Raw genomic sequence first — 24,572 nt, forward strand, 5'->3', positions numbered from 1 at the left:
GTGGATTTGGTACCTCGAGGCTCATTATCTCTCTGTTGGGGCTCCTAATGGAGTAATCTCCAGAATCTATTCAAGGGATATTCGGAGATTAGCTGAATCCTACTCAAGAACAAATTGACAGATTTTTTCTCTAAAAACTAAAAATTTCAGTTCAAAAACTGCAATGCATTAAAAGGAAATTCAGAGAATCAAAACAAAGTTGAATGCATATGTTGAGGGGGAGAATCTGAATTTTTAAGAAAGCTAAATCATTAAATATATATAAGCCAAACAATTGATTGCATGATATGAAGGCTTATATAATTCCAAATAAAAGGGGGAAGCTTTAATTCCAAAATTTATTGTTTCACACCTTTCAAGCTTGGATAAATTAAATAACCAGACACTTGAATTCATTTATGGATTTTATTTCCTTGTTTATTGAGCAATTCACTTTACATATACTCAATGTTTTGTCATCATCAAAAAGGAAGAGATTGTGGAGTGATTGATCATAACCCTATTTGATTTTGATGAGCTCAAAGCATCTGAGTATATCTCTTGTTTACTAATGAATTCAATTGAGTGTTTTAGTGAAAATCTTGTTTAAAGTGTTTCTAGACTTGGTTCATAATATTTTGGATAAGTTAAGAAGTCAGTTTGAACCAAAGTCTGAGACTCGAGTCGGCTCCAGAGTATTACGAGTCGACTCCAAGCGTATCAGAATCACTGGCACGGGCTCGAGTCGACTCCGGATCATTACGAGTCGACTCCGACTGAGAACAGACAAACGAGCAGAAAGCATCAACTCAAAACCTGTCAGCGAGTCGACTCCTGAAGTGCGCGAGTCGACTCCGATGTTTACCGAGTCGACTCCGAAGTAGTATGAGTCGACTCCAAGGAGTTACAGACAGAAAAGTCAGAGAGCGAATTTCGACCCTGAGATTCGAGTCGACTCCTGTGGAACGCGAGTCGACTCCGATGGTTGGTAGGTCGACTCCAAAGAAAGCGAGAGTCGACTCTCAGTGGTTCACAAGGCAAAAGTCAGAGAGCGAATTTCGACCCTGAGATTCGAGTCGACTCCTGTGGAACGCGAGTCGACTCCGATGGTTGGTAGGTCGACTCCAAAGAAAGCGAGAGTCGACTCTCAGTGGTTCACAAGGCAAAAGTCAGAGAGCAGTTTTTGGACTCTGAGATTCGAGTCGACTCCCGCAATGCGCGAGTCGACTTCGAGACAGCGCGACCCCAAAAAGACAGAAGACCGAATTATTGTCTCTGAGAGCCGAGTCGACTCCCAGACAGCTCGAGTCGACCCCAAGGCAGCGCTACACCAAAAAGGCAGAAGGCCATGTTTCGGAAACTGAGAGCCGAGTCGACTCCAGAACAGTCCGAGTCGACTCCAAGACTGGACGAGCCAAAAGACAGAAGATCGGAAGTTCGGGCTCTGAGCGCCGAGTCGACTCCTAGGATTGTCGAGTCGACTCGAGTGGGCCAGGTTGAAAATTGGCTCCGTGGACTTCATGGGATGAGCCGACTCCAAAAATGCCAAGTCAGCTCCAGAAGTTGGCGAGTCGACTCCGGGTCAAGTCGAGTCGACTCCCAGTCGAAGAGGCCACTTTAATTCAAATCCGGAACAGTTGCCGAGTCGACTCCAGAAAAGCATAAGTCGACTCCCGCTACAGCCGAGTCGACTCCTGATCGCGCGAGTCGACTCCGACCCCCAACGGACATATTGTCAGGTTGTGCAGAGTGTGCAGAACGGGCAGAAAAAGGTGTCTAACGGCTAGTTTCCGTGGGGGATGGCTTAAATAGCCACAGAGGACTGTAGCAAGACACAGAAGCACCATTCCATTCAAAGAAATCAAGCATTCATTCTCTGCATACTTGTCTTCAACGAAAAGAAGGAAGAGCGCCATTAACTCCATCCAACTTCCTCTTCCCAGCATTTTAAAGAAGCCTCCTCCTGCATTCAAGTCGACCAGACATTCCAGAGGAGACTCAAAGTTCAAGAAGCCCTACTCTACTCCAACTCAAAAGTGTTTGAGGGCTCTTAACTTCTCTCTAGTTTATATTGTAGCAAATCTGCTTTTTAAGAAGCTTAGTTTTTCTGTTTGTTTCTTATTCTTTCCATATTGTCTTTGCTTGGTTCAATCGGGGGATTGAATCAAGGGTGTAGAGGTTGGTTGGTGAGCCGAGTGTAAAACCAACGTGTAAGGGTTCGATTGTGATCCCGGAAAAACAATCGGGGTGGTTCTAGTCGGTGAGCCAGAGAAAACCGACCGAGTTCGTTGTGAGCTCGTAAAACAATAAGTTTGGTTGTGAGCTTGTAAAACAACCGGCTGTAATCCAAGGGTTATAGTGAATTCCCAAGTGAGACTTGAGGAGTGGACGTAGGAGCAAGGGTTAGCTCCGAACCACTATAAAAGCTTTGTGTTTGTGATTGTTTGTCTCTTTCTTTTACTCTCATTTCATTCACAGCACATAGCAATTAATTAACCATCTTGGTAAAGCATTAATTAGTCATCCACAACGTTTTAATTGCAAAATTATTTTAAAACCCAATTCACCCCCCCTCTTGGGTTGTCTATCTGGGCAACACTTGGCTTCTTGGATTGCGGTAACCTTGGCCTCCCATGACCTTGGCAAACAACGAAGAATTTTCCTGACAAGGTCACTGTTAGTATAATTTTTGCCAAGGCTTTTTAGGCCATTGACAATGTCAGTAAATCTAGTAAACATGCAAGTGATAGTTTCATTAGAATCCATCTTAAATAATTCATACTTATGAACTAATATATTTATTTTGGATTCTTTTACTTGATTTGTGCCCTCGTGGGTCACTTCACGTCTATCCCATATCTCTTTTGCAGAATTGCAAGTAGAGACTCTATTAAATTCATTTCGGTCTAAAGCACAATAAAGCACATTCATTGCTTTGGCATTTAGTTGTGCCTTCCTTATATCATTGTCATCCCAATTCTTTTCAAGTTTGGGTATAGTAACACCCTCTACAAAAATCGATGGGATGTATGGTCCATTAAGTATGGTGGTCCACATCTCATAGTCTTGTGCTTGGATAAATATTCTCATTCTAGCCTTCCAATATGAGTAGTCGGTTCCATTGAAGAATGGAGGTCTATGGGTGGACTGGCCCTCAATATGAGAAGATCCAAATGGGGTTGTCATTTTGATCTTTTACTCTTTTGGTAGAAGAGTTCCGGCTCTGATACCACTTGTTGCCCAGAAAGACAACCCAAGAGGGAGGGTGAATTGGGTTTTAAAGTAATTATTGCAATTAAAAACTTTGTGAGTAACTAATTAAAATTTAATTGCAAGTGGATTAATTAGTTGCTATATGCAGTGGATGAAGGGAAAGGAAGAGACAATGAAACAATCACAAACACAAGCAATTTTATAGTGGTTCGGAGCTAACCCTTGCTCCTACGTTCACTCCCCAAGCCTCACTTGGGAGTTCACTATAATCCCTCGGATTACAGCCGGTTGTTTTACAAGTTCACAACCCAACTTGTTGTTTTACGAGATCCCAACGAACTCGGTCGGTTTTCACAGGCTCACCGACTAGAACCACCCGATTGTTTTTCCGGGATCACAATCAAACCCTTACACCGTTAGTTTTAACTTCGGCTCACCAACAAACCTTAACACCCTTGATTCAATCCCCTGATTGAATCAAGTAAGAAATAAATAGGTTGAAATAAATAAAAAAAGGAAGCTTCTCAATAAGCGTATTTAAACAATATAAGTTGGGAAGAGTAAGAAGCCCTCAAACTGATTTTAGGAGATGGAGGAAGGGGCTTTTCAAACTCTTTGACTCCTCTTGAATTTGATGTAGACTTGCTGTCAGGAGGAGAGCCTTGAATGTGAGGAAGACAGCTGGAGAGTAGACTTCAATGCACTTCTTCCTTCTTTTTCTTGTAATCACTCTAGAGAGGCTTTGGTTGGTAGAAATCCCTTTTGCTTTGAATGGAGTCTCTCTTTCTTACTCTATTACTGTTCACTCAGGCTATTTAAGCCATTCCCAAAGAAAAATAGCCGTTAGACACAGATTGAAGGCCGTTCTGCACATTCTGCAACTCTTGACAAAATGTCCGTTGGGATCGGAGTCGACTCGCTCGATCAGGAGTCGACTCGAGTGTTACTGGAGTCGACTCATGCTGTACTGGAGACGATTGTCGGCCACTATTCAAAATTCAAAATAAAGTGTCGTCCCGTTCTGGAGTCGACTCGGCTGAACCTGGAGTCGACTCGCCAATTGTCCGGAGATGACTTTTCCTTCTGGAGACGACTCGATCTTCAGGATTCCAAAATCATCCTCTCGATTTTACTTCCTCGAGTCGACTCGGATTTCCTAGGAGTCGACTCGGCTCTCAGAGCCGGAAGGACAGGTCTTCTGTCTTTGAACTTGAATTGTCTCGGAGTCGACTCGGACTTTGCGGGAGTCGACTCGACTCTCAGACACCAAAATACCGATCTTCTGTCTTTGGAGTTGAACTGCCTCGGAGTCGACTCGGACTTTGCGAGAGTCGACTCGGCTCTCAGACACGAAATACCGGTCTTCTGTCTTTGGAGTTGAACTGCCTTGGAGTCGACTCGGACTTTGCGGGAGTCGACTCGGCTCTCAGACACCAAAGTTGGCTTTCTGACTTTTAGCCTTGCATTTCTCTGAGAGTCGACTCTTGCTTCCTTAGGAGTCGACCTGCCAACCGTCGGAGTCGACTCGAGTTCTTCGGGAGTCGACTCGGCTCTCAGAGTCCAAAATGGCTTCTCTGTCTTTCTGTCTGTTACTCCATGGAGTCGACTCGTACTATGCTGGAGTCGACTCGGCAAGCATCGGAGTCGACTCTAATTCTTCAGGAGTCGACTCGGTGACAGGTTCTGAGATGTATCTTTCTGTCCGGCTGTCTATTCTCAGTCGGAGTCGACTCGTAATGTGCCGGAGTCGACTCGAGCTTGTGCCAGTGCTTCTGATACGCTTGGAGTCGACTCGTAATCTTCCGGAGTCGACTCGAGATTCAGACTTTGGTTCAAATTGATTTCTATACTTAGCCAAAGTGTATTGAACCAAAGCTAGAGATACTTAAACATAAATTCACAAATATTTGACTGAAACACTAGATTGAATTCATTAGTATACCATAAGATATACTCAAATGCTTTGAGCTCATCAAAATCAAATAGGGTTATAATCAATCACTCCACAACTGGTTTTGAAAATCATCAATATCCCAACCATGTTTACAAATTAAATAAAGCACTTTATGGTCTAAAACAACCCCCTAGAGTATGGTATGAAAGACTTAGCAAATTTCTATTAGACCATGAATTTTCTAAAGGGAATATAAACACAACCTTATTTTTGAAAAAGAAAAACAAAGATATGTTAGTAGTGCAGATTTATGTAGATGATATTATTTTCAGTGCTACTAACAATCGTCTTTACGAAGAATTTGCTGAATTAATGCAGAGTGAATTTGAGATGAGCATGATGAAAGAATTGAACTACTTCCTCGGGCTTCAAATCAAACAATCTAAGGAGGAAATTTTCATCAATCAAGCTAAGTACATCAAGAAAATGCTAAAAAAATTTGATATGGATGGAAACAAGTCAATTGGCACTCCCATGAGCTCATCATGCAAACTAGACAAAGATGAATCAGGTAAGTCAGTAGATCAAAAGCTATATAGAGGTATGATCGGATCATTATTATATCTTACAGCAAGTAGACCTGATATCATATTTAGTGTATGCATGTGTGCAAGGTATCAATCTAATCCTAAGAAATCATACTTAATTGCAGTTAAGAGAATTTTTAAATATCTAATAGGAACAAAATATATAGGTTTATGGTACTCTAAAGAATCAAGCATAAACTTAATAGGGTACACTGATTCCGACTTCACTGGTTGTAAACTTGATAGAAAAAACACCAACGGGTCATGCCAATTTTTAGGAGAGAACTTAATCTTATGGTTTAGCAAGAAACAAAACTCGGTTGCACTATCTACGGCGGAAGCCGAATATGTTGCTGCCGGGAGTTGTTGTGCTCAAATTTTGTGGATCAAGCAACAACTTGAAGATTATGGCATTAAACAAGATAAGATTTCCATAAACTGTGATAACACAAGTACTATAAATCTAACTAAAAATCTAATTCAACACTCAAAAACTAAACACATTGAGATAAGACATCACTTCATAAGAGATCATGTGTTAAATGGTGATGTGATGCTTGAATTCGTATGTACTGATGATCAACTTGCTGATATCTTCATAAAATCCTTAAGTGAAGATCGATTTTGTATTCTTAGAAGAGGGTTAGGAGTGATTGATCCATTCCTGTGATACTCTTCTCTAATTCATTATTTTTGATAATTAGTTTATGTTGGATATAGGATTTCACGTCTGTGATCATCAAATCATTCCTTAAGTTCTAAAGATTTTCATATCTCTCTCTTTTGGAATGGAATTAACTGAGATTTCGGGTATGTGCCAGAGTTTGAGTCGACTCGAATGAATCTAAGAGTCGACTCATGGGCGAGTCGACTCGCGCATGTTCAGGAGTCGACTCGAGGTCGGAAATCCGTCTTTTAACCCTAAACGAACCGATGTTTCCCAAAACCTATTTTTGGACGTCACTGTTTCAAAAATCTTAGAGTCGTCTCCCACGGTCGTCTCCGACTCCCTTCTTAGTTGTTTCTTCGGTTTTTCCTCCTTTTTCACGCCTCTTCATCCTAGGGTAGGTCAACATGCCTAGGAAAACTGTCGTCCCTAGCCGGAAGAGACCTTTCACAGCGAGCGGCGCCGAGAGACGGTCTAAGGCGCGGAATGAACCCGTGAGGCCACCACCTCCGGTTCCTTCTCTGCCTAGCTCGATTCCCTCGCGTCCGTGCGCCGGGAGGCACTACAAGAAAATAAACTTTCAGCGACCACTTTCGGCGACTAAATGAATAGTGGTCGCTACAAATAAGGCTATTTGCGACCAACATCCTTGTTAGTTACTGAATGATTGTCCTACACCGACTAAATGCATATTTGGTCGCGGAAAATCAAAACCAAGTTGGCGGGGTGGAGGTAAAACGATTGGTGACTAAAGTTTGATCGCTGAAAATAAAGCTATCTGCGACCAACATTCTTGTTAGTTACTGAATAATTGTCCTACACCAACTAAATGCATATTTGGTCGCGGAAAAGCAATACCAAGTTGGCACGAGTCCAATATTTCACGCGGGCTGGAGGTAAAACTTTTGGCAACTAAATTTTGGTCCTTAAAGGTTCACCTCCAGCGACTAAAAAAAATTAGTCCAAGAAAACTTTTACGAATGGCACCTTTTTTCGATGAAAAAATTGGGCAGAAAGTTTGAATTTTTTAGTGACCAAACTTTTGATAGTGGAAGGTTCCCGTAAAACCGAACGATGTTGTACTAGCCCCTGTAAGATGCTAATTTCTAAGTTCAAAAAAAAAAAAACTGCTTATTTTCAAACGGTGCCGTTTAACACCTTAATTCACTTAGGCATATCCTCGTCTCTTCGGCTGAATCTCAATCCCACAAAAGTCGAGAAAAGTATGCATGTAGGGGACGTCGTGTGAGAAACCAAACAAACCCTAATTCCCTATTCCTCTATTCGGCTTTAACTCCTTGCCTTCACCCGTCACTGTAGTTAATTCCTTCGCCCGTTCGTCATTCCCTTATCCAGAATCCCAAATCCCTCCCACTCGGTGCTAGCCAAGCCTTCTTCGCTTCCGAGTTCCTGCCCTATATCTGGAGAAGAGGAAGACCATATTCGGTTGCGGCGGACACTACCAGAAAACAAGCGTATAGTGACGGAAAACTAGTGACGGCCCGTTATCAGTTACTATTTGTGACGGAGTAGTGACAGACAAAAATTTGGTCACCGTGGTGTGAACTTAGTGACAGATTAGTGACAGACCGGTTACAGAATACACGGATAGGATGGGCGCCAAAACTTAGTGACCACCGTAGTGACGGAATATCTGTCGCAAAATTGGTAACCAAAATTGCAACTAGATAGTGACAAATTGAGCCGTCACAAAAATCGTAACTCAAGTATTTAATAATTTTTAAAAGATTATTTTTGGCAGCGATGAATTATTGACAGAAATTTCCGTCACTAAATTTAATTTCTAATTCCAAAAATATTAAAAATATTATTTTTAAATAATTATAATTAAAAAAATAAAAAGAGAAAAATTTAAAATGAAACTAACTACGCCCCGCCCAAATCCCCCCAGTCCGGCGCCAACACGAAAGCAAGGAAAGGTAAATTCTAATCCTCTAGCCCTGCAGCCGCCCCTCAACCCGTGCACACCCCCCCTCCTCTCCCCCCCCCCCCCCCCGGCGATCCCTAACCCCTCCTCCTCCTCCTCCTTAACCCAAATCCAACAAATCCCTAACCGGAAGGCCGTCCACGGCAGGGATAACCCCTCCCCCTCCTCCTCCTCCTCCTCCCTAACCCCTCCTCTATCCTTTGCGTTAACTCCAAAACCCTAGCTTCCCCAATCCCTCTCCTCTCGAAACCCTAGCTCCCATGGCGGCCCTCCTATCCTCCCAGTCCCAGTGCCGCTTCTCCGCTGCCGCCCCGAGATCCTCCATCTCGGCCAGGCGGAGCTGCTTCGATGGCCACCGGAGACCCCTCTGGTTCCGCCACCTAGGGTTCTGCTGCTCTTCTTCTTTATCGAGGTTTCGCAAACTCGATTCCAGATGGGGAGAGGAACCGGTTGGTCCAGTTCTCTTCCAACGTAGGCAAATTTCTCCTCTTTCTCTCTCTCTCTCTCTTAATTTCTGTTAAATCATAATTTCCTCATTGTAAAGATTCTTGAGTCACAAAGAGATGCTTTCTTCAAGTAGGTAGTGTAATATTGAAATAAAGAAAAAATTTCTCATATGTTGGATAATTAATGCTATTTGTTTCCTCACAGGAGGAAATGGGATTATATTTTTATAATCGTATCATATGTTCTGTGAAAATCACCTTTTGAATAGTTCCATTCGGTAAGAAGGCTGAGATTCTTGGATTGATTTTCTTCTCCACTATGTAAATCAAAAGTGACTGACGTAATTGAAGTACCTGACTTCTTCCATTTTCTTCTACAAGTTGTTAGAAAAGAGATGGGAAAAAAAGAAGGGTTGAAGAGTTACTCTTCTTTTGTTGCAACTCTTGCTAGGAACTCAATTTTCACTCCTTGTAATTTCCCCATGACTTGAAACTAAGGACACAAGAAGTCATCTTATTAATCTGTGGAGGATTCACAAAGCTGACTGCATATGCATGGGTCAACCGAGGCATGCTCTTTGCGCCCAAAAAAAAAAAAGTTAAATCTTATGCTGTATGTTAAACATTTGAAAGCTTGCTGCAGTCTGTTTCCTCCACTGTAAGAGTTTGATAACTAGGTGTCGTTTAACTTTAATCCAACAGGGGTTTCTCTGGATTTATTTCAGGTCACATACTTTAACACTATCATTGTGCTGAAATTCTTTGATATGCTTACTGCACTCCTTTTGTTCTTGCAGCATTTTGGGATGCTGTTGTAACATGTTTCTTCCTGGATACGGCACATAACATTGTTGAATACATTAAAATAATATCAAAAATTCTCAAAAGTGGAGGAGTAAGTTTTTTTGAAACTGTTTAGAATAAACTTCTGCATTTAGTAACTTTTCAGAGATTCCTGAACCTTACCAACTTTTTCTCAAAATTTGATTTGTAAGCAGATCCAATTTTTTAATCAATGGTTTTTGTGCCTTATTTCTTGGTAAGTGATAAGTATTATCTTCTAATGGTATGAACGATTCATACTTGTTATATGAACAGGTCTGGATAAATTTGGGCCCTCTACTTTATCACTTTGCAGACTCATACTCACCTGATGATGTATGTATATATAATTTCAAGCGCAGATAAGATATATAATGGGTTGATTTTTTTTTACTTAATGAGCTAGCTGTAACTTGTTCTCCTCTGACATCCAGGAGATGTCCATTGAACTCAGTTTGGAAGATGTGAAGAAAGTTGCTTTCCACTATGGATTTGAATTGGTGGTATCTACAATTAATTTTTAACCTCATAGATTTTAGAGAAGTTCAGTGATTCATGTTTCCACGTATTTGTTCCATGAACCACAGATGGAGAAAATCATTGAGATGACTTACACTGCAAATCCTCGGTCAATGATGCAAGTAAGCTTGTTATCTTTTTGGTTAATTTGCACATGATTGTATATCATCAAAGCCAAGCCTACACTGACTTACACTAACTTCTTCCATTTCTTTGCCCTTTTATTTTTCTGTTCTGACATTTGGTGATTTCGAAAAATTGCTCTCCCAAGTGCAGAAGAATCAAACAAGTAATATAACTCGGGAGTCCGAGGTCGATTCCTCAGGGAACGATCTAAAGATTATTAGCGTAATTTTTAGATGTAATTTTCAGTTGATTTTCAAAAGTTAAAAGCAGAGGATTAATAGATAATTAAACAAAGTTCAAGAATATAGAGAAGGCTGGGGATCCGGAATCCTCCTTGACAATATTACTTTCAATAAATAAACTCGGCAATTCTTGATTAAAGATTAATATGATAGAGTAGTTCTAATCATGGAGTATACAATCTGAAAACATGAATTCAACATCTAAGTATTTATCGTGCCGGTTACGTCTACGATAAATCAAACATCGAAACAATCCATGCATCAATATATATATAAACCATAAAAGATCTATCTAATAAATAAATATTCAAGAATTCAAAACATACCAATGGATATAAAACAATTAGAATAAAAGTTTAGAGTATACTTGATGAAAGCAACATGACAAGGATTCATCCATCATCCTTTGCCAACGGAATTAGCAAACCATTAAAAACATCAACATCCCTCCCTTTCTCACTCTCTATTTTTTTCTTCTTTTTATTTTCGGAAACAGGGCATCCCCTGTTTCCCTTTCTCTTCTTCTTTCTTGTTTTCTTCCACTGCAGCAGCCCGACGCCTCTGTTTTTCCGAATGAGGGATCCTCCGTTTTTGTGTGGGAATGAAGGACAACTCCCCCCCTCTCAGCTGACTACCTCTTATAATCAACTCTCTCCCTCCATGGATCTTCGGAATGCGCTGGAGATCAATGCATTAGAGGCAAACGGCTGGATCTTGGGCGCGTGAGGCTGAAGCATTGGAGCTGATCTCGGCCGGATCCGGCGCTGAGAACGGACGCGATGGAGGAGGCGGACGGCTGGGCGGTGATCTTGGAACAGGGGAATTTGTCCATGGGTGGAAACCGATCCGTGAGGCTCGGGATGCTTGCGGCTGAGTTGCTTGATCCGGAAGCTGAAGATTTGATTGCAGAGAAGAGCTGGGAGCAAATGGAAGAAGAGGATGGCACGGGATGCTTGATTCACGGAGAGGATTGGGCTCATGGAATGGGGATGATCGCGGACGGGCTGGGGACGCTTGAGTTGATCATGGCCGGAGGAAGCTGAAATGCACATTGGATGGGCGGAAGAGGCGGGTGGACGCGTGGGATAAGGGGCTGCACGCTGAAGAACGGAGATGGAGGAATGGATTTGAGGCTCGGAAACGGAAGATCGTGGGGATGCTGGAATCCTGGATGTGATCACAGATGGCTGATTGTTTGCTAATCCGGAAGAGATGGATGGATCGCGATCTCTTCCACGTGGGCGCTGGGAGGCTTCACGGGATGCTTCGCACGCGGAGAAGATGGACGCTGGGCTTGGGATTCAGATGACGCGCTGGGACGTGGACTGTGTAGATCACGGTGGGACGCTTGGAGAAAGCTGGGACGTGGAAGAAGAGTCATGGACTCTGTCCTGCAGTTGGGAAGATGCATTCTTTTTAGATGAATTTATATAAAAATTATAATAAGTGCTAAGGATAAAATATTTAATCATCCAAATGTTAACACCTATTATTTATCATTATTTTGTTAGCATTAGGCTAAGTTAATTGGTACTTAGATCGCACTTTTGTGCTCTCATCATACCCCCCAACTAGCTTATTGCTAGTCTCTAGCAATTCAGAGTAAACAATATCATGAGAGTACAAAAAAAATGTTGGTTGATCCTTTGATGTTTTATTAGAACTAATTGCATAAAATTAAGATAAGTACTCACTTTCATAGGAATCACGATTGCACTTAGCACGTGCAACAAGCCGTTAAACCCCTAGGTTACCCTAGTGGACGAGTGTTGTCTCGTGAGGGTTTGCAGTGATGTTACCCACAGAGATCATTCATAAAATGATATATAATGAAATTTAAGTCAATGCACACGTGATATATATTTTTCTCAAGCATGGCAACTATCAAAGCAAGGGTAATACTAAAGTGTAGTATGCATAAATAGATGACTTTCTTAGAGCACTAATACCTCCACCACAACATGGTACCGCTTGAATTTTAGGTGCACTACTCAAGTTCACAGGTGTTTACTACAGTTTATTAGAGCTTGATCCATCAAATTTTCAGAATATCTCATGTTGTCTAAATTTTGTCAAGAATGGTTCGTATATAAAGAAGGAGCTATCAATCCCAACTAAACATCCAAAGTACACAGAGTTCCAAATTAATGGAGTCAAACCAACCATTACCACATGTCACTGGGTTCAGTCTGACCAACCCTATTCATGCTTATTTTTATTTTTAAACACATATGACGATTACAATAATCCAACCCCCTTAGGCTCTAGTAAGGTCCATGTAGCGAGTTTTCGGCCAATGACTCCTGATCCAGTTGGCTCAAAGCATTAGGTGAAACACCCCTCGGGCTTAATTACTCGAACCAGACTACACCACGAGGTCAGACTTGTCATCTCTTCTTATTTTTTTTTTGCAATAAAAGGAGAAGGTAAACTGAACCATATAATGTGACTGCATCGTGACTATAGGTCAATCAAGGTCGGAACATAAGACACTTGGGTGATCTAGCCGGGGTATTCAACCTCTATCTTTATGTGAAAACCAAATCATGAACCTTATAGTACGGACAAGGATAATTGTACTTTTTTTACAGATACGACTTAATAAAAATGCATTAAACAAATGTGAACTCCTGAGGCCTTCCTATAATCATTAAGTACATGTGCGGGGATCTAATAATAAGTATCTGATCAGTCATAGTATGCATGTGTTCCTTGCCTTAATAGTTGCGAAAACTCAATATGAAAATATTTGTGCATTTGCTTAGAAAAGAAAGTAATGGAATAAATCAAATACAAAAACGAGTTTTTTTTTTTTTTAATCAAAATATTTCCCTCCTCCCAACTTAAACATTGCATTGTCCTCAATGTAATAGATACAAGAAAACTATATATGAGAGACAGTAGAGAAAATAATATTGGAGAGAAGAGGAATACCTTGAGCTGTTGATATCTAGAAAGACCTACAAAATAAGAAGAAAACCAGAAATAAAAGAAAAATTAATATACACATTCCTTTGCCGTCATGCTTAGTCATAAGAAGGTTCCCCCAAGGAAAAGGAGTCCTCTTCATCTGCAAAATTCTCAAGAAAAGGTTTTAACCTATATCCATTCACCTTAAAAATCGTACCATCTCGTGGATTCTCAATTTCAATCGCCCCATATGGAAAAACAGTTTTTATAATGTAAGGACCTGTCCATCTTGATCGCAACTTACCAGGAAACAGATGTAACCGGGAGTCGTATAAAAGGACTTTTTGCAAAGGTTCAAAAGTTTTTTTCAAAATTGATTTATCATGTAAGATCTTCATTCGTTCTTTACAAATCTTAGCATTATCATAAGCATCTCTGCGAATCTCGTTAAGCTCGTTCAATTAAAATTTTCTATCTAGACCGGCATCACGTAAATCAAAATTCAATTTTCTAATTGCCCAATACGATTTATGCTTTATTTCTACAGGCAGATGACATGCTTTTCCGTAGACTAGCCGGTAGGGAGACATGCCAAGAATGGTTTTGTATGCAGTATGATAAGCCCATAATGCATCTAATAGTTTCAAGGACCAATCTTTTCGTGATGGGTTCACCGTTTTCTCTAAAATACGCTTGATTTCTCTATTGGCTAACTCTACCTGGCCACTAGTTTGCGGATGATATGGAGTAGCAACTCCATGGGTGACACCATACATTTTCAATAAGGTCTCGAAAGGCTTATTACAAAAGTGTTTTCCACCGTCACTAATTATAACCTTAGGCATCCCAAATCGTGAAAAAATATTTTCTTTTAAAAACTTCAGGACAGGTTTGTGATCATTGGTCCTACAAGTGACAGCTTCTACCCATTTGGACACATACTCGACACCAACTAAAATGTATTCATATCCAAAAGACGGTGGGAATGGGCCCATAAAATCGATGCCCCAACAATCGAAAATTTCGATAATAGTAATGGGTTGAAGAGGCATCATTTGCCTACGAGTTAGACTTCCAATACGTTGACATGGATCACATGTCCTGTAGAACTCGTGGGCATCTTTGAACATAGTAGGCCAATAGAAACCACATTGCAAGACCTTTGCAACAGTTTTCTTAGAGGCAAAGTGTCCACAGCAAGCATCAGTATGGCAGTAAGAAAGTACGCTTTGTATATCATGATCCGGTATGCATCGTCTAAAAATTTGGTCATTGCAATATTTAAACAAATAGGGTTCGTCATAGTAATAATTCTTTACTTCGCGTAGAAAAATTTTTCTATCTGTCGATCCCCAATGCTCCAGAATTCGGTTCGTGACAAGAAAGTTTACAATATCAGCATACCATGGCATAGTAGAAAGTGCGAACAACCGCTCTTCGGGGAATGAGTCCTTGATGGAAAACTGTGGTACCGAATCATTAAAAACTAATCGTGATAAATGGTCAGCAACCACATTTTCTACTCCCTTTTTATCTTTGATAGTGATGTCAAATTCTTGGAGTAGAAGTATCCATCGTATTAAGCGTGGTTTCTTATCCAACAAATATTTTAGTGCTACATGGTCCGTGAAGATAACAATAGGAGCACCAAGGATATAAGAGCGAAATTTATCTAAGGCAAATACTACTGCAAGCAATTCCTTCTCGGTGGTGGTGTAATTCATTTGAGCATCGTTTAAGGTTTTGCTTGCATAGTAAATGACATATGGCTTATTATCCTTGCGTTGTCCTAGGACAGCTCCTATCGCATAGTCACTAGCATCGCACATGATCTCAAAAGGTAATAACCAATCAGGTGGCTGCACGATGGGTGCAGTGCTAAGCATAGACTTCAACTTTTCGAATGCCTCCTGACAGGTTTCAGTCCAATTGAACGGTGTATCAAGGGATAGGAGGTTACATAATGGTCGAGCTATGACACTAAAGTCCTTGATGAACCTCCTATAAAATCCGGCATGACCCAAAAATCATCTAACATCTCTAACTATCTTGGGTGCAGGTAGCTTAACAATTAAATCGATCTTAGCTCTATCTACTTCCATGCCCTTCGATGAAACAATATATCCTAGGACAATTCCCTTTGGTACCATGAAGTGGCACTTCTCCCAATTCAATATCAAATTCTTTTCTATACATCGAGCTAAGACTGCTTGTAAATGTGACAAGCAATCATCAAATGAGTCACCAAAAATGGAGAAGTCATCCATGAACACTTCCAAAAACTTTTCGTTCATGTCTTCAAAGATGTTGAGCATGCATCTTTGGAATGTTGCAGGTGCATTACACAACCCGAATAGCATTCGTCGAAAAGCAAATGTGCCAAAAGGACAAGTGAAGGTAGTCTTCTCTTGATCTTCTGGTGAAATTTCAATTTGATAATATCCCGAATAGCCACCGAGAAAACAATAGAAATCATGCCCTGCAACTCTCTCCAACACTTGGTCTAGGAAGGGTAGAGGAAAGTGATCCTTTCGTGTGACCAAATTCAGCTTTCGGTAGTCAACACACATGCGCCAACTCGTCGGGACACGAGTTGGAACTAGTTCACCTTGTTCATTTTCTACCACCGTCAAACCCAACTTCTTAGGAACGACTTGAGTCGGGCTTACCCACTTGCTGTCAGAAATTGGATAAATAATACCCACGTCAAGCAACTTGAGGACTTCTGCCTTAACCACATCTCTCATTGTAGGATTTAACCTTCGTTGCATTTGCCTTGTGGTTTTGGCATTGTCCTCCAAATATATCCGGTGCGTGCAAATTAAGGGGCTAATTCCCTTCAAGTCGGCAATGGACCACCCTAAAGCTTCTTTATGATTCTTTAGAATACTAACTAATTTTCTTTCCTGGGTATGATCAAGTTCAGACGAGATGATTATAGGAAAAGTATCCTCGGGTCCAAGAAATGCATACTTAAGTTCCTTCGGTAAAGGTTTTAACTCGAGCTTAGGCACTTGCTCATGGGATGGTACCATCTTTGCTTCTCGAGGTGGCAACTGTTCAAATTTTTCTACTATTGGTCTCCACCCATTGATCATCATGGCGTTCAAAAAATTCATACTAGGTTTGACCAACAAATCCTCTTCATTGGTGCCATTAGAGCACCAATCAATTAAACTATCGCCGGATGGATCGTTAAATGCTTCAGCTAACAAATATTCCTCCGCGATGGTTTCAACCCAATCAACCTCCTTATTCTCTTCGTGATCATTGGGTTGCTTGCAAACATTAAAAATGTTAAGTTCCAGGGTCATGTTACCAAAAGAAAGCTTCATGACGCCATTCCTACAATTAATCAATGCATTAGAAGTTGCAAGGAATGGACGTCCTAAAATGACCGGAATCTGAGACTGTGAGTTCGAAGCTGGATGTGTGTCCAATACGATAAAATCGACAGGAAAATAGAACTTGTCTACTTGGACCAATACATCCTCGATAATCTCCCTCGAATTTTAACTGACCTGTCAGCTAATTGCAAAGTGACGGAAGTTGGCTTCAATTCACCTAGACCAAGTTGCTCATATACAGAATATAGCAACAAATTCACACTTGCCCCTAAATCTAACAATGCTCGCTCTATCCTAAAGTTGCCTATGATGCATGAGATGGTTGGGCAACCTGGATCCTTATATTTAGGAAGAATGTTGTGCTGCAAAATAGCACTCACATTTTCAGTTAAAAATGCCTTCTTCTTAATATTTAATCGGCATTTGACAGTACACAAGTCCTTCAAAAATTTGGCATATGAGGGTACTTGTTTGACTGCATCAAGAAGAGGTATGTTGATCTTTACTTGCTTAAAAAGCTCAAGAATTTCAGAATTAGGTTCGAGCTTTTGCAACGGCTTTAACCATTGTGGAAAAGGTGGAGGAAAAGGACATTTAACTTTCTCGGTAGAAGTTGGGACCTCAACTTCTTCTTTGTCCCTTTCATCGGCTTTGGGAGCATCAGAATTAGAAGTGACCTGCGGTCTCAATGGGACGGTCTGATTAATGACTTTTCTGTTACGCAAAGTCATGATGCTCTTTGCATGTTCTGTATGCGAACTAGAAAGAGCCGTATTATTACTACCGTGCACTTGTGGATTAGGTTGGGGTTGAGCTGGAAGCTTACCATTCTCTTGGGTACTTAGGACGGTAGTCAACATTGACAATTGGTTCCTTATATCTTCAAAATTTCGAGTATTTTGAGCATTGATATTAGCTTGACCTTGTAGAAAAGTTTGTATAGATTGTAAGGTATCCTCAATATTCGGCTTCTGAGAGGGTGGTGATGCAAAAGTAGGATGTGCAGGTGGAGGAGCTGAATGGTGTGACTGTTGAGGATGATCATTTCTCCACCTAACATTTGGATGATTCTTCCAACCAGGGTTATAGGTATTCGAGTATGGATCGTTATAAGGCTTTTGGTAGGAGTTCATAGCATTTGCTTGATCGTGCAAGACTTCCTTGAATGCCGGTATGGTGGGGCAATCTGTAGTAGTATGACCCGACATATGTAGATTCCACAACACTCATTTCTAAGCTCTATAGTCTTGACAGGCTCCACCTTCCTAAGCTCAATTTCTTCTACCTTCCTAGTGAGGGCTGCCATTTTAGCATGAAGATCATCCTCAGTTCTGAGGTTGTAAAGGCCTCCCTGTACAGAGCTAGTAGGCTTAGGCAAAGACTTGTTGTTTCTATCCCCGTTATCCCAAAGTTGGGCAGTCTCAGCAAGGAAATCCAAATACTCCCATGCCTCATCAGGTTGTTTTTCTAAAAATCTACCATTGCACATGGTCTCTACAAACTGTTTCAACTGTGGAGATAAACCTTCATAAAAGAAGCTAATGGTTCTCCAAGTTTCGAATCCGTGATGAGGGCATGAGAGAAGAAGGTCTTTAAATCTTTCCCAACATTCATAAAATGTTTCATTATCTTTTTGTTGGAAATTGCTGATATGTCTTTTCAAAAAGTTGGTCCTTTGTGTGGGGAAGAACTTCTTTAGAAATTCTCTCTGCATATCTTGCCAATTTCTTATTGATCTAGGTAGCAAAGAGTTTAGCCATGTTTTGGCCTTATCCTTTAGAGAGAAAGGAAACAATGTCAACTTGAGGACATCCTCTGTGACGTTTGGCACTCTAAATGTAATGCTCAATTCTTCAAAATCCTTTAAATGAAGATACGGACTCTCGGACTCTAACCCGTGGAACTTGGGCAGCAATTGAATTACCCCGGGTTTGATGTCAAAATGTCCTACATTATCAGGAAAAATTATGCATGAAGGTTGACTAGTCCTAGCCGGTTGTAGGTATTGTCTTAGAGTCATAACATGGGGTTCTCGTTCTCGATTGTGGTGACTCCCCGCATCTTCATTTAAATCAGCCATCTCACAAGGTGTGAGATACTGCGAAGGAATTTCAGGGGTATGTCCTAAGGGATGATCTAAAGTTGTACGACTTAATCGACCGGTGTCGTCCCTATTCCACTTTAGCATTCAAAATATTTCTCTCTCTTTTTTTTCTTTTTTTTTATTCTAAAAAAATAAAAAAAATAAATATAAGTACCAACTAAAGATACCCTAAAACGACACCCTAAAACAAAAATCTTATTCACAATCAAATATGCAACAAAACATTACACCTCAATTTCTAATGTTTTTCTTAAATTTCTAGATAGCTCCTAACTGGTTTGAAGAGGGCACCTAAGCCTCCAATCCGGTCTAATGAACTGAGTTGACCAGGTAAGCTCTCAGGTAAGTGGAGGGGTCATGATGCGTTCGCAAAGGTCCCACTTAAAACCCACTTGCCTCGAACAGATGAACTGTCTCCCTTATAGGGACAAAGCTTGCCTAGACATCAACTAAGCCAGAGAGCGAAATTGGTGCAACTTTCGGTGGTCTTCGTCCTATTGAGCTCGAATGTCCTTAGGAGCCAACGTCTAGTTGATTTTAGTTAAGCTTAGGATATTTATGCACTGGGGTGATTTTTGGGCTAAGGACGAGTGATGAAATCCCGACCTTATCTTTTTAAATGGGTTCAGCCCTTAGAATATTTTATGCTGATGCCTTATACTATATGCAACAATCAAGAGATTTTTTTTTTAATGTTTTATGACATGACATTAAATTTTATTGAATAGGTGATCAAGCAAATTATTTATTTTTTTATAAAAATTTTATGAGTTGAAGTTTGAAATTTGAATTCTGAAATTTGAAATTTGAAATTTGAAATTTTAGGTTTTTTTCTCTTTTTTTTATTTTTGAATAATCACCCTTGATCTTTTCTTAAAGTTTTTTTTTCTTAAATTTTCAATTAGCAACAAGGATTAATGAGATATGATAACAATAAAATTCTGATTCTAAAAAAATTAAATGCAGAAAATTCAAAATAGAAAGCAGCAAGGTTTCGTATTAATCTAATGGTCTTAAAAGTCTCAGAATGTCAATCAGACCGTTCAGATTATTGAACAATGTGTCTTGCACTAGCTGACCGAATTTGAGTCAAATCAGGCGGCTAATTTCTATGATATCAGAGTTTGATGCAAACTATGTAGGGAATTAAAAATAGTAGTAAAAATTTATTTTTTTTTTTCAAAAGAAAAATACTAACTACTAAGGTAAAAATGAAATCTAAAATTATACCAATAACTCAGCCGTTCCCCAGCAACGGCGCCAAAAACTTGGTGATTTCGAAAAATTGCTCTCCCAAGTGCAGGAGAATCGCACAAGTAATATAACTCGGAAGTCCGAGGTCGATTCCTCAGGGAACGATCTAAAGATTATTAGCGTAATTTTTAGATGTAATTTTCAGTTGATTTTCAAAAGTTAAAAGCAGAGGATTAATAGATAATTAAACAAAGTTCAAGAATATAGAGAAGGCTAGGGATCCGGAATCCTCCTTGACAATATTACTTTCAATAAATAAACTCGGCGATTCTTGATTAAAGATTAATATGATAGAGTAGTTCTAATCATGGAGTATACAATCTGAAAATATGAATTCAACATCTAAGTATTTATCGTGCCGGTTACGTCTACGATAAATCAAACATCGAAACAATCCATGCATCAATATATATATAAACCATAAAAGATCTATCTAATAAATAAATATTCAAGAATTCAAAATATACCAATGGATATAAAATAATTAGAATAAAAGTTTAGAGTATACTTGATGAAAGTAACATGACAAGGATTCATCCATCATCCTTTGCCAACGGAATTAGCAAACCATTACAAGCATCAACATCCCTCCCTTTCTCACTCTCTATTTTTTTCTTCTTTTTATTTTCGGAAACAGGGCATCCCTTGTTTCCCTTTCTCTTCTTCTTTCTTGTTTTCTTCCACTGCAGCAGCCCGGCGCCTCTGTTTTTCCGAATGAGGGATCCTCCATTTTTGTGTGGGAATGAAGGACAACTCCCCCCCTCTCAGCCGACTACCTCTTATAATCAACTCTCTCCCTCCATGGATCTTCGGAATGCGCTGGAGATCAATGCATTAGAGGCAAACGGCTGGATCTTGGGCGCGTGAGCTGAAGCATTGGAGCTGATCTCGGCCGGATCCGGTGCTGAGAACGGACGCGATGGAGGAGGCGGACGGCTGGGCGGTGATCTTGGAACAGGGGAATTTGTCCGTGGGTGGAAACCGATCCGTGAGGCTCGGGATGCTTGCGGCTGAGTTGCTTGATCCGAAAGCTGAAGATTTGATTGCAGAGAAGAGCTGGGAGCAAACGGAAGAAGAGGATGGCACGGGATGCTTGATTCACGGAGAGGATTGGGCTCATGGAATGGGGATGATCGCGGACAGCTGGGGACGCTTGAGTTGATCACGGCCGGAGGAAGCTGAAATGCACATTGGATGGGCGGAAGAGGCGGGCGGACGCGTGGGATAAGGGGTTGCATGCTGAAGAACGGAGATGGAGGAATGGATTTGAGGCTCGGAAACGTAAGATCGTGGGGATGCTGGAATCCTGGATGTGATCACAGATGGCTGATTGTTTGCTAATCCGGAAGAGATGGATGGATCGCGATCTCTTCCACGTGGGCGCTGGGAGGCTTCACGGGATGCTTCGCACGCGGAGAAGACGGACGCTGGGCTTGGGATTCAGATGACGCGCTGGGACGTGGACGGTGTAGATCACGGTTGGACGCTTGGAGGAAGCTGGGACGTGGAAGAAGAGTCATGGACTCTGTCCTGCAGTTGGGAAGATGCATTCTTTTTAGATGAATTTATATAAAAATTACAATAAGTGCTAAGGATAAAATATTTAATCATCCAAATGTTAACACCTATTATTTATCATTATTTTGTTAGCATTAGGCTAAGTTAATTGGTACTTAGATCGCACTTTTGTGCTCTCATTAACATTCATCTAAGCGTGCCACATGAAACCATATGTCTAACCATCTCCTTATGAAACTTTGAGTTAGTTCAATGTATCACTATTCCATCAATTCTAATGCTTCTTGCTTTAGATGTTTCTTTGCCCTGTTTTCCCCCCTTCTTTCCATGAGAAGCACCTAATGGAGCATGTTATTGCATGTCCCTTTGGACCAGGGCTATTTGACGATGAGAGTGGATCCTCAGTTGACGGTTACATCAAATTGGACTATCGATGTTTCAGATGTGAGAGATTTTTTTTTTTAACAATCTAATTTACTGATGTTAGTGAAAATAGTGCATAATGTCTCAGCTAACTGCTGCTAGATAGTCCATGTAGATCCATCTCTTGTTCCTCAACAAAGCATGGTTATTCAATTGGCGCCAACGAGTAGGATCTCTTAGTAAGAAGGATATTGTGTCCTTTTTTACTGAAATTTGTATTTGATCTAACATTATATCTATCAGTTTCCTATAACTTCCCGTCACTATTTTAATAATTTTCCCCAAGAAAGCTCATTTTCAATAGTTTTAAATTTACTTTTTTGTGTCACTGACACATATAATGAGCCTTGATAGGATTCCTATGGCACAACCATTCATGGCATGTGCACTTCAATGTGTGCTAAGTTAATTGGTTGTAAGATAAATCAAATTGGTTGTGAGATAAATCAATTGCGTGGTGGATAACTGCAATGCTTCTCTCAGTGAGTTAAATTTTAATAATGCAAATTACTTGCTAACATGTTCCAATCTTAGGAAAAGAAATTTTACAAATAACCTTCATGTCCTTCATGTTTTTCTAATATACAATCTGGAAGATTTTGGGTGCACCATTTCAGTTCTTTATGGATGCAGGGAGCAACTATAGCTGATCTTTGTGTCAGCATTACACCAGTTGAGGATTACCAGCTTCCTCCTGAAACTTACCAGTGTGAGATGGAGCGTGAGGAGCTACGGAGGCAATTGGAGCCGGAGAGGAAAGAGCGTGAGGAGGAAAGGAAAGAGCGAGAGGAAGAACAGAAGCAAATTGCACATCTTACAAGTTTGGTGACAGAGTTCTTAAAGGAAAAGACTCAAACGCACAAGTCATCTATCCATCATAATGGGGCCATGTATTCAACTGGTGGTACAAATACTCGTTGGTATGTATTCTCATTTATATTACGTAGGTTATTTAGAGATTTTGACCAAATTAAGCGAAATATCATTGTGAACTTATACTTGAATTTTAGTTTATTATTTTTCACATGTGGTTATTGATTGTGTATTCTTTTTTGCTTTCTCAGATATATGGTGGACTTATGAGCATGTGAAATCTAGTTTTTGATACATGGATAGCTTTTGTTCAGATGATCATGGTGGAGTTGTCTACAAGCAGAATCCAGTTTTTGGTATAAGAATATTTTTGTCTACATGATGGTTGTTTGGATGAATAGCAAGATCAGATATTTTGGAATTTTTAATTCACATTTTGATGTATTTGGTGATGATTATCACCTTAACATATGGTATGGATGAAACATTGTGATGTATGGTATTAATAGGTATGTTTGACTTTAGACTTATAGATAATGATATTTATAATGAATGATTATAGATTCTCCAACATCGTGTATACTTCTATTTGGATGAGCAAATGTATTGTGCAATATGGATATTGGATAGGCTGTATTGGTTGTATAGGATTTGGAACGAGCCCAAAAATAAATATTAAGCTTATAATTTGAATTGTTAATTAAATACAGGTTAATACTTTCTGCCACCAAAAAATGTTTGTTGCCAATGCATTCCAATACATTCTGCGACCAAACTATTGGTGGGGGAAGATAGATATTCAGTGACCATTTTTTTGGTAGCGGAAGACAAACATTCCACGACTAACTATTTGGTCGGCGTTGAAATTAGCGACAACAGATTCGGTCGCTGAAAATTTTCTTCGGCAACCAAACGTTGGTCGTTGTTGGTGTACCTTAGGTGACCACACAATATTGGTCACCAAAATCTTTCAGTGACTAGGGTTCGGCGACGAAGGGTATGCTAGTCGCGAAAAGGTTTCGGCGACCAAATATGGTTATTCGGCGACTAGAATCTTAGTCGCTGAAAATGTATTTTCTTGTAGTGAGGGTTGTCTCCATCGGGAGGAGGGTCAATTTCGACTTCCTCTCCCGGGAAGGGTTCACATTAGGGCATCACTTTAGGGCCCAAGGTTTAGAATATTTCTGTTCTCTAGACCTTTCTACCTATCCCGGGTTAGTTCGGAAATTCTATGGCACCGTCACACGGGGTGGTGGTGGCATTTAAGGGAATGTAGCAAATGTCCCTGTTTCAATCTTGGAGGATCTCATTGCTCGAGTCCTCCACCTCTTCCGAGAGGGGTTTGCTCTCACACACCCCACCGATAGGACTGAGGCCCTTACGACCATCCTAGGGAGACCACCTCAATCACCCATAGAGGAGGTGTTTGCAAATCAGCTTTCAGCTGAAATGCGCCTCCTCCTTAGTAGGAAAAAAGTCAACAAAGAGTAGGAAGCTCTCAGGTACTTCGTCCTAGAATGGGGTTAAAAATTTTTATTCATTCATTCGATTATTGCATTCCATTTCTTTTGTTCCTGTTCTTCTGTCTCAGAAGAAGGTATTTAGAAAAAAAAATAAAGGATTAATGTTCTATATCTTACATGACATTCCTCTCAGCTTCTCAAAACTCATCTACAGTTACATTTGTGAAACCCTAGATAAGCTTAGATTGAGTCTCCCCTATGGTATGCTCTTCACCCTGATATTTAGGGAGTTAGAGG

The 24,572-nt window shown here is 40.4% G+C and overlaps 1 long non-coding RNA gene and 1 other non-coding gene across 2 annotated transcripts; both read left to right on the plus strand.

Moving 5' to 3' along the window:
• Positions 1–18,259: 18,259 nt before the first annotated feature.
• LOC113462640 lies at positions 18,260–18,368 on the plus strand. Its single transcript, XR_003385430.1, has one exon. It is a non-coding gene; the product is annotated as a small nucleolar RNA R71 (small nucleolar RNA).
• A 4,355-nt stretch (positions 18,369–22,723) lies between these two features.
• On the plus strand, positions 22,724–23,313 carry LOC120106651. Its single transcript, XR_005508745.1, has 2 exons — positions 22,724–22,919; positions 23,064–23,313. It is a non-coding gene; the product is annotated as an uncharacterized LOC120106651 (long non-coding RNA).
• The last annotated feature ends 1,259 nt before the right edge of the window (positions 23,314–24,572 follow it).

Source organism: Phoenix dactylifera, unplaced genomic scaffold (assembly GCF_009389715.1).
Source record: "Phoenix dactylifera cultivar Barhee BC4 unplaced genomic scaffold, palm_55x_up_171113_PBpolish2nd_filt_p 000592F, whole genome shotgun sequence".
Classification (NCBI taxonomy): Eukaryota; Viridiplantae; Streptophyta; class Magnoliopsida; order Arecales; family Arecaceae; genus Phoenix; species Phoenix dactylifera.